This window comes from Amblyomma maculatum, chromosome 1, assembly GCF_055883805.1.
Source record: "Amblyomma maculatum isolate TAMU_Amacu chromosome 1, ASM5588380v1, whole genome shotgun sequence".
Classification (NCBI taxonomy): domain Eukaryota; kingdom Metazoa; phylum Arthropoda; class Arachnida; order Ixodida; family Ixodidae; genus Amblyomma; species Amblyomma maculatum.
The window spans coordinates 237,957,863-237,968,977 of record NC_139344.1 but is presented as its reverse complement, the minus strand read 5'-3'; the positions used below and the strand labels follow the sequence as shown (position 1 = coordinate 237,968,977).

The window sequence follows — 11,115 nt, the reverse complement described above, 5'->3', positions numbered from 1 at the left end:
AATGGAAGGAAAATAAAAGCGATTATATTAATCAAGATATTAAAATAAACTCACGATGCATCGATTTAGTGGAGCATTTCAAACGCCTTGGTGTCACCTCTTCCGCTAACCTGTCCTGGGCTAATGATGTCAAGCATGTTCTCAGCAGAATAAGTCAAATAACTAGTGTAATAGGTCGTTTAAAACATATTCTTCCCACTTGCATCAAACTTTTGCTTTATAATTCACTCTTTCAATCCCGAACTATTGTCAGTTAGTATGGGGAAACACAACATCCACTAATATAGAATACATCCACCTGTTACAGAAAAAGTATCTCCGACACACATATAATGCTTCTTATACTGCTTCGACATCAACTTTCTTTAATAAGTCTGGTGTAATTACCGTTTACAATCTTTATAGATATCGCTAAGTCGTATGTACAAACAGGAAAGCCACAGGAACGTGAACAATCTACGTAACCTATCCCAATGACAGGACAGAATTCTAAGTTACATCACGAGACATTTCGAAGATTGGTCAGTACCGTCGTCGCGTTCAAATTACGGGAAACAGTACCTTAAGTACACAATACTAACACTTTTAAATTATTATAATTCTGTCCGTTTCGATCTTTTCACGGCATCCTACAAAGACCTCCGGGAGATGTATTTGATTTCTACGTAGTATTGTCTAGCATGCTGGTGTTTTCTTTTCCATTTGTAACAATGAGTTCCTATGTTCTCTTGGTTTAAATTTTTACTAATGTGTGCTATGTTTACATAATATTAACTACGTATGTGTATGCGTGTTTTAATGAAGAGTATGTGTACATATGTAATGCTGCCATGCTGCCGAAATAAGGGATTGCGGACCCGTCAAGCTGTCCATGGACAGATTTTTTTCTACAATCCCCCCATCTGTATTTGATGGCAAATAAAAGATTTCGTTCATTCCACTCGGGCAGCATACATGCTATGACACGTGTACCGAGCTGTGCCAGTTCAGTTGACGCGAAATCACAGAAAATAGAGGTAAATCGTCTAAACCACGCCAGTGATAATTCATGGTCATCCCCAGGCTAAAATGCTCTGTGGTTCCTATATTTTACCCTTCTAGCTTTACGAGAAACACCGAAATCAGGAAATCAATGCATAAGTCAGGGCTTAATTACTGTTGAATCTGACAGTTGATCGAGAGTGGTTAACTGAGCTGGGCACGCCGAATGACTGATAATTCTGCTTCAGGTACATCTTCGCTAAGTAAACATGACAGAAATCATTTGTTTTCTAATATTAATGTGGTGATTGTATGTCGGAAGGACCTGTATTGATCGCCGTGATCTCGAAATCACGAGGCATGTTTAATTTCATCAAACACTCACGGTTTCAAGTATACAAAGTGGTATTTTGTAGCGGCGAATATTGCGATGTAGTCATCCTCGTTCGTCGAAAAAGATTTCTTTTTTCTTTTTTTTTTTTTTTTTTCAGAAAGGGTAATATATTTAAGTTCCAGTTGAGGATACCTTCGCTCCTACCTGGCCTTACTCCAAGATAATGCCTGATGTGTATCAAGTAAATCACAGCGCGAAACCTGTTAGTTATAGCGAGAGCTGTATACGACAGCATTTTTCCGCGGATTATGTCACCCATGGTCGTCCGTTCTCAGCGTTGGATGCAGTAGCTGAAAACTGCACACGAACCCCATTCTTGATTTGCTGGTGCCTGTTTCGGCTCCAGCGAACCTGACGAAGTGAGAGAGTGTATAGCGAGGGGAAGAATATGGCTACACCGTATGAAAGAGAATCGAACTATTGGGTAAAGGGGGAACCTCTGCTCACAAGACAACTTTTGGTCTGGAGGACTAATTCGCACAGACGATTCTCATCGTCGAAACGTTGGTTTGCGAACTGAGGCTCCCTCTCAACCCTTGTTCGGTTGTTTCACAAAGTGAGACAATGTTACTGTTTTCAAGGGTCCTGTTAGCCTCAATCGATAAGCTACCGCAAGTCATGCCACATGCATGCAAACAACAAGGAAATCAGTATAATTATAAGATCAGGCTTCAAACTGAAGCACAATTTCTCCATCACCGGCCAATATCGCAGGTAAACTGCGACGCGTCATCCTCACTTTTAACACAGATATCAGAGGCCAGGCTACCCGACCATTCGCATCATAGCGGTGATCACGGGCTCTTTTTCTGTGATAAAGTCACGCGTGTGAGTCGAGGGGCATGGCATTTACTTGCAGAAGGAGTACATGTAGCGATCCCGAATAAAAAAAAAAAAATGAGCGTGTGTATATATTAACATAAATGTGGTCAGACTGCGCTTTCATCCCGCGGGAGATAGGCAAGCTTCCTTGGCCACTGCACGAGAGCACTACGCCATACCTAATCAGTGTAATTCTGCCACTCTCTCGCGCTGTGCACACAGCACGTCGTCGTGCTCATCAATCCATCCGTGCACAGTAACTCCAGAATGCAACCATATCGCATAGTCCTTGTAAGCGGCTTTATGCTTTCCCAAAATTTTATTGAAAGCCACCACGAAGGTCACCAGTCACCGATTTCTCCCATATTTGAATGAAGCCTGAACTTGAAACTTTGAGCGAAGTGAAACGCGAAAATGCTAACGCGCATACTTCACATTAAGCCAAATAGCCTAAATCGACTGTAATAGTTTCTCTCCCCGCCGGAGAAGCACCGACAGAGAAAGAGATATAAAACTCATATTTCTCTCAGTAAAAATCGCACATGATGAGATTGGCATCTGTGCGTGATTATTGCTTTTCTTCTGGACGTTAGTTACTTTTTACCACCCATGTAAATAAATGACAGGTGACAACGAAATGAAGAGAAAAACTTTGTCGCCCCGTCTTCTACGTATCTTTTTTATCTGGCTTTGCACCCGGTCTCCACCTGCCAGAGGCATGATCTGCATTTTTCGAGGCTGCAAGGCTTAATAAGAGAAGTGCAAGGATCCCAGTGTGTTCGATGGAGCAATGGAGCTGTCCTAGTTGGCAGCTGCTTCCATCTCGACCATGTCGTCTGGTTTCGTGAAGTCACACAAGCCACCGATCCAACAGTGCCTTGCCGTATCACTCACCAGCTGCCGCCTTCCAGAGGTGGTGATTTTTGAAGGCTACGAGGCCTCAAAGGATCGACACCGACGGTGGCGGGTAATATTTCCCTGGCGTGATGGCTGTAAGGCTCACTCGTTAAAAGTAGACATTGGATTTAGTTAACTTTAGTACCCACTATCAACGTGCACGCATCCTCAGGATTGTAGCCGAGGAGAGCAGTCACGATGGCCGAAGCGACGGGGAGATAAAACCGCGTGGTGCTTGAATTCAACTTTCAGACATCACGTGCAATTCATCGCTATAACAGCAACAAGAATGAAGCGAAAGTGTAACGTGATAGCATGAACGCCTAATTGAAGCCGAAATTCCGCTTCCTACTGTATCGACCTAAGTAAGGTTTTTGGTCTTCACGGGGATACAGTAGATTCGACTTCCGGCCACAGAGAGCGGCGGGCGTGTTTGCGAGTGTGCTACTGCCTAACTGGACTGTTATTTCCCGCTTCAGTGACTGCTGTCTGGGACGCTGCTATCTGAGCCCATAATTGTCCCTGCCATCCGGCTTTCTGTTGGCGGCCACCGCTGCCAGGTATTACCCCGTCGAAGTTCTCTTTTCTTTTTTCTTGCTTGTTTGACCTCGCAGGACCACAACAAACGACCAGGTGTCGTCCCCGAAGGTGTCGACCTTGCGTCAGAAACCGCTGTGGGCCAGTCAAGCCCATGGATTCTTGTGAAGAATGCGCACGGGGCCGTAATGGCTCCAAGGATGCAGCTGCTGCCATGCAGCAACCGCTTTTCTGCCCTTGCCGACATTGAGGAGTCTAACAGCACGGAAGGCAAGTGTCAGAATACTTTTCATGAATCTCGCTTCATTTCCACCGCCCCAAACGGACTGAAAAGAGCGCGAGAACCGTTCCTGTTGACGATCGACCGGCAATACACTACCCGCAGCATGTACGACTATCCCCAGACGACCGGCCAAAGTCAATTAAACGCTGCCCACTCCCATTATTTCTCGGAACGAAGGAGGCGTCTGGAACAAAGTTATCAGCGGTAAAAACAGAATGGCACGAAAGGCGTGTCAACGCCGACCGACAGGGCCCCGCGCAAATATACCAACACACCATCATCCTTTGTCCTAAACAACCATGGCGCATCATTGATGAATACTTTACACGGACAGACAGTCATTACGCGCCACATTTAACTCATCACCGTCTCCCTGAGGAAGATGTAAAACCAGAGTTTTCGGTCCACTACTTAGGCCACAGCATCCAGCTCACCGTTGACGTGGTGGATCAGGAGGCTCGCAATGCACTTCTCGGTACATAGGCTGTCGCAGCTAACTTGGACACCGTTTTTTAAAAAATACGGTATGACCTGGCACAGTGAATCAAATTCGGATATGTTCAGAGTTGCCTATGCTAGCCTCCAGTACCTTTTCATTCACTACAGTTGGTTAATTTTTAAAGACTAATTAGTTATTTGTTTTAATTAAAAACAGCTACCTACATTATTTCCATCAAACTAGCGTTTACACAAAGGGATATTTTTACCTGCCGAAAACGACGCCTGACGCAATAAAAAAATTTCTCATGACTGCGGCGTCACTTTAAACCCTCGAGACGCGTCCGAGATAACAAAAGCCGCTTTTCTTGGTCGTGCTCTCTACGATTAAGGTGGATGTACGCACAAGGCAAATGATTTAAAATAACAGCTGGTCACGTGACATTTTTTTTTCAAAACCTATAAATATTTAGGCGTAAGTCGTAGCGTGATGGAAACTACGTAGCTATCCGTTTCTCGAGAAGACCTATGACATTTACATTCACACTTTTTTTCTGAAGTCAATAATAAAAAATAGCTGATTCGTCTATACTAATTATTCAACTGTAGTGAAAAAAAAAAAATACTGGAGGTTAGCATAGGCGACTCTGAACCCCTCTGAATTTCTTTTACGGTGCTAGGGCAAACCGAATGTTCTAAAACGTTGGTCCAAGTTAGCTGGGTGCCGATCAGTGGGAAGGACGCCCCGTTTCAAGCATGCGAAACCTCTGACCATAATAAAATCAGAGGAATTGTTAGAAATGCGGGCGATATGACTTCTGAGGAAGTAATGAGCTATTTGTATTGCCACAAGGGCAAAATCCTGCAGGTGCGCCCACTTGGTGACAAAGGCATTGCCATGATCACTTTTGAAGGCAACAGCCTGCCCTACAAAGTCGGACTGCCGTCACAGTCCGTGTGTTTTCGTACCGTCCACGAGTTGTGGCTTGTGGTATATATCACAAGGTTGGGCATCGTAAGGAGCAATGCCCCAACGCGGACGCATCAGGATTCTCCACTTGCGGCTTGTAGCGACAGGCACGCCATACATTAACACGAAACCGAGATGCCGGAATTGCGGTGGTTCTCATTTGACTACGGCCAAAAATGGTCCAAAATGGCTTCAAGTAAACTAACAAATTGTGCAAAAGCGTAAACCGCCTGCAAAACATGAACGCAAGAAAAGGCAAGCACGGGGCCGCCAGAACAGCGAATACGAGAACGGAATGGAACAAAACTCGTCCACACCGGGAGCCAAGGTAACACGGCGCAGTTTCTACACCAGGCTGAAGGCACCACCTCGCAGACCTAGAAAGCAGCCAAACACCTACGCAAAAGTTGCTGAACAGAAGAAAGACGAATAACAGCCAGTCATAAAAATGCTTCGTCACTTTCACCAAGTTCACCCAGTGCGCTCACTAAGCAGTCTGTTTTGTAAGGAACGCCAAAGTCAACTCAAAAGGAAGTAGATAAGCTAAGATAAGATAAGATAAGCCGTCCCACAATGCAATTACGGTCGCTTCGCAGCAAACGTGCGGACATAATCGCCCGGTTCTTCAGCAGGCAAGAGTCCGAGGTAAGACGATTAGCTATCGCCCTTCAGGAGGTCAGTGGGCCAGGGCTGCAAATAATGGGCTATGATGAATATTACGGGCTGGCACTTCTTCAACACATCCCAAACCCACACTTGTATAGGAGAGACATGTCCTCAAGTAGACGCACACGCCACCAGATCTTACACTGAGCACCCGTCCACAAAAATTTCGATGGTAGTTGTTGGATGACTGCATGGGATGTGAACACTTTCCTATACTTATACATTTTCGCACAGGCCATGACAACACGAAGGTTAAGCAAGCCGCCACTACAAGGCTAAGCCACACTGCACACTGCGATAAATTCCGTGAGGTACTGGGGCAGACGTCTCCACCCAAGAACATTAAAAAGTTGGTGCCACAACTATGCGAAGCCAAACGAGGGCCGCCAAGAGCCTTCGGGTTCCTCCTGACCACCCGAGCCTGATCGGCCTTTGTCAACCTATGGAATAAAAGACGTTGGATTCCCGGACAGTACAGGAGGCCTGGTCGTGCTGCGTACCACAAAACAAGGTTACATAACATAACGCTCCGTTGAAAATTATACAAATACGCTCTCATCAGACCGCTCGATGAGATGACTATGTGTGAATCTGTTAACGGGCAAACTCATCCATCTAAATTTTGGGCCATCCGGCGTTCTCTCCTCTACCAGCGGAAGACCGGCGTGCGTGGTACTCCAAGAAATAATTTGGGCTCAATCAGGCCGCTCAGGTATTCTTCCTGCAGATGTCTTGAACCACAGACACCATGTACGAAGGATGAACTTTTCGAGGACAGGGAACCACGCATCAGACCCTTCCCTATGCCGAGCTGGAGCATGCCCCGCATTATGCTAATGCGCGTAGTACTCCGGGAGTCCATCAGGTAGGAGTACGTGGCCGGCCTACGCAGTTTACCCCCAACTACAAGCAAGCTTTCCATGAAGAGTTTAACTGAGTCTGGGATGCTGTGGTACTGCCCTCCACTCGGAAGTTCTCAGCGGTCAAAGCCATTCCGAAGCTTGACAAGCCACTACACACCTCATCCAACCTCCGTCCTATCTCCTTAATCTATTGCGTGTGTAAAGAGTAATGAATATCATGGTCAACATGCGATTGATGTGGTACCTTGCAGATGTCAACATTTTGCCCCCTACACAGTATGCATGGATTCCTCCTTGGACTATGCACACAAGATGTACTGCTCCGTCTCAAAGAGGATACCCTTGACCCTACCTCGGTGCAACCACGGGCTGTTTGTAGTGGACAGGCAAACAGTTTGTTGGTGTCTCACACGGCACCATTATGACAAAAGTTCGCAACCTTGGATTAAAAGAGAAAATATACAACTTCATAGCTGGTATCTAAGAGGGGCGAAGCTACCAATTCCACGTTGGCCAGGAGACCAGTTCTATCCGCGTGAACTAGGTAGGCGTCCCTCCGGGTTCCGTGATCTTCCCAACTTTTTTTTTTATATAGTTATGAACGAGTTACCGAGACACCTTATGGACTTGCTGAAGCGAGTCGTTTAAGCCGACAACGTCACAGTGTTTACACATCAGGGGTCTATCGGTGAGCAGGAGGATGTCTTACAAAGAGTTCTGACATCATTCATGACTACGTCAAGGAAACTGGTTTACACACTGCCCCGGATAAAACCGAGTGCGTTGTCATTCACGGTGGCCGGTCCACCTCAAGAAAACAGGAAGAGAAACAGCATTTAGAACTTTCCATCGGCAACCAATCCGTCGAGCAGCGAAAACCCGCTATCCAAACGCTTGGTATGCACCTGGACGAAAAATTCACAGCTAACACTTGTATCAAAGGCGTCGCGAAGACTACCAAAGAAATTCTGCACGTTTTTCGCATAATCAGTGACCCGCTCAGGCACAGTAAACGGACGTGAAATGCGGCAATTCTTCGAAGGTTTTCTCGACGCCAGCATCATGTACTGCCGTATCATCCTCTAAACCGTACCCAGTTGCTCGCGCTCAACCGCTTACTGAACGAGGCCAGACGCATCGTCACGGGATTTCTGAAGTACACACCTCTTAATGCGCTCAAGAGCTTCAGCAAGCTCAATGACCTGTCAGAGCTCCTTGACATCCTTGGGCCGCGAACGCGGTCAGCATGTCACCATTCATTGAGTCCACGGTCATTGCGGTATCCCTGAAAATGAGAAGGCTCATAGACTAGCGCGTGCTCCTCTCTACTGCGCTAGCCAGAGTTTCCGATGCTCCATCTCCTTCCTTCGTTACCACATTAGGTAGCAGATCCTATCGCGGACAGTCATTCGATCAAACTACATCGTGCCGCCTACCTTACGCCAGTGGGCAACCCCCTCTCTATATTTGCGCTTCCACCGAAGGTATTTACGAGGCGAGAATCGATCCTGCTGCGGCGGATACAGCCACCATTCTTACGCCTTTCTTGCTGAACCGTTTTTCCCGAGGTGGCACGACGCCCGCTGTGTCCACTTGTTATGGAAATGTCCGCTCAATATATAATCTCGGCTTCGTGCTCTAGACACCATTAAACGGGGACCATGGCCTTCTCCTCTCTGGACCTGTGCCTGCCTTAATCTTTCACCTCATACAGTGCCATCGCGCTCTGGCGGCCAGTCCTTGCACTTATCCGTCGGAGCTAGGTGCCGCTGGTCGGCGATCAGCTCCACAACGTCCACGAGACGCATGCAGCTACCACTTAGCTAACTTCATGAAGTCCGTCGATAAAACGGAAGCAGATTATTTCTTCTATTTTACCACGCCCTCTCTCCTTTTCACCGTAGCGGCTTCGAATGTAGAATAAACGTGGTTTCAATCTATCAGTCGGGTTACGGCGGAGCACCAGAAGGTGTGCAACATATCAGGCTCCCAGGACCGAATTGCCCGTGCCCGGCGTACGTCCCTGGCACGCGCCGCTCCAATTTTCTCCGCAGTCCGCCGCTTGTGCGCTACAGGCCTCATCGTCCTACCAACCAGCGGAATGAAGAGGGGGGGGGGGGGGGGGGGGGGGCGCTTGGGGGTACCCTATCCTGCCTAGACTGGACGGTGAAATGGATGCTGCTGAGAGGCCATTTTCCATTTTATTTGTCCTCTCGAACTGAGAAAAACAAAAAAAAGTGAGAGGGAGTCCGGACCAGCAAAAGCTTTGCCAGGCTTAAAACCAATTAAAAATAAATAAAAAAGAGCAGAAGCTCGAGATAAAAAAAAAAGCACTTTTTAAAAGCGATAGAAGGTATTAAAAAAAATTAAAAAAAAAAACCAGGTCCATGTCGCAAGGTGGTCCACGCTGGTTTAAGAAGAATAAAAGGAAAAACCCAGAAGGTAGCATCAAGACTTGCAAATGAAACAAAACAGGAACCAGAACCAGAAAAGAAGGGAACAGCAGCAAAACAACAGTCATACCAAATGACAAATAACGTACGGAGAGGGAGGCTGACGTACAAAACCCAAAACATAAGAAAAAGGAAGACTGAGGTAGAAAAGTAAACAGGACCGTCCAAAACAAAGAAATAAAAATCGGGTGAACAATAGAGAATTGCAGTCTTTTACGGCATTGTAATCGTTGGTCGACAAATTAAAGAGAAAAAAAATACTGATTTTAGGAACAGAAGAATCAAGCAAAAGAAAAAAAATTGCCGACACCACAGACAAGAGGTAGGGGATGAGAAAGAATGGCAAAACCTAGACAAAACATTAAGAGAGAAAAAAAAAACTATTAAATCTTGTCTGATGCGAAAAGACGTCCGTCACTAAACCAAATTATATTAACCGCAAAATGCACGGGTAAGAGAAACGATGGAGGAAGATACATAAAAAAAAAAAAACTACTGCATCACGATACCGGACTCGTGTGACAACCGCAGCAGAAAAGGCAAAATAAGTAAAATGTCACATATCACAGAGGAATAAGAAAAAAAAAAAACATGACTCCACTCATTTCATAGCAGTATGCATGCTGCCCATACGGACCTGGCTCTGTAGGCAGGAGTGACTGCAGTCACGGGCACATCCAGAAAAACTAAAAGGCATGCCTTAGGCACTCTGCTCAACACAGGAGCACGGAGCCCTCCCCTGTGCAGAGCGTGGTAGGGGGTCTTCAGGACTCTCCGATGAGACCCTCGCCCCAACCACCGTCAGGCTCAAGCACAGGATCAGCAGGTCGTCCGCTGGTGCCTGTAAAAACCAAGATGGAGAGTTGGCGGCATCGATGGGCACGCCACGACCTGCGCACTACAGCCTAATGGACACGTAGAAACGTGATCCAGTAGGCATAAGTGACCTGCGCACTAAAGCCATAGGCGCCCCCATGCAGGCAAGTGGGCGTGTCCGAATCAGACAGGCTGAAAGGAAGAGCAATCTTCCTCCTCTGTACAGAGCGTGGTTGGGGGTCGGCAGAATACTCCGAGGAGTCCCTCATTCCCAGTCTCAAGTACAGGATCTAACGGAAATCCACTGGTGCTTGTAGAGCCAAGGATGGACTGTTGGCAGCAGCAGCGCGCACGCCACAACAGAAAACAGGTCAAAAATGCACCCAAGTAATGAGGCAGCCAGAAAAAAAAAAAAGAAAAGAGGGAAGAAAAACAATGGATTCAAAAAAAATATTAGAGAGAAAAGAAAAGGAAATCAACTTTAAATGATTACGTACATAATTGGAAGGAATGTTTCAAAAAGAATATATATATATATATATATATATATATATATATATATATATATATATATATATATATATATATATATATATACTGGATTAGGACAGAAATAAAGAGAAAAAGAAAACGCATAGGTAACCTTTCAGAGGAGATACGTGGCAAAATAAACCCTGCGGCACATAATTTAAAGAATGCGAAATAGCAAGCAAATTGTTCACTTAACAGAATGATGTCAGCGACAATAGTCAGGTATAGTGCTGCTTATGTGTTGAACCATTTGAATTAAAATTGCACAAGCGACCGGATTCCGAAGCAACGTCGGGTATTGAGACGTTGTTATATCTGATGAGCAAAAAGACTTCAGGCGAGAAACAAAGGGAGCAGTAAGAGAGCAGTCTTGGAAGTAGTGACTACTTCCTACTACTACTAGGGCGGGATAGAGAACGGCGGATACGCCGACGAGATCAAGGAAGCTCAGCGGGAGGCTTCTC

At 46.0% G+C, this 11,115-nt stretch overlaps 1 pseudogene; it reads left to right on the top strand.

Moving 5' to 3' along the window:
- The first annotated feature begins 7,272 nt into the window (after nt 1-7,272).
- On the top strand, nt 7,273-8,140 carry LOC146205987 (uncharacterized; annotated as a pseudogene).
- The last annotated feature ends 2,975 nt before the right edge of the window (nt 8,141-11,115 follow it).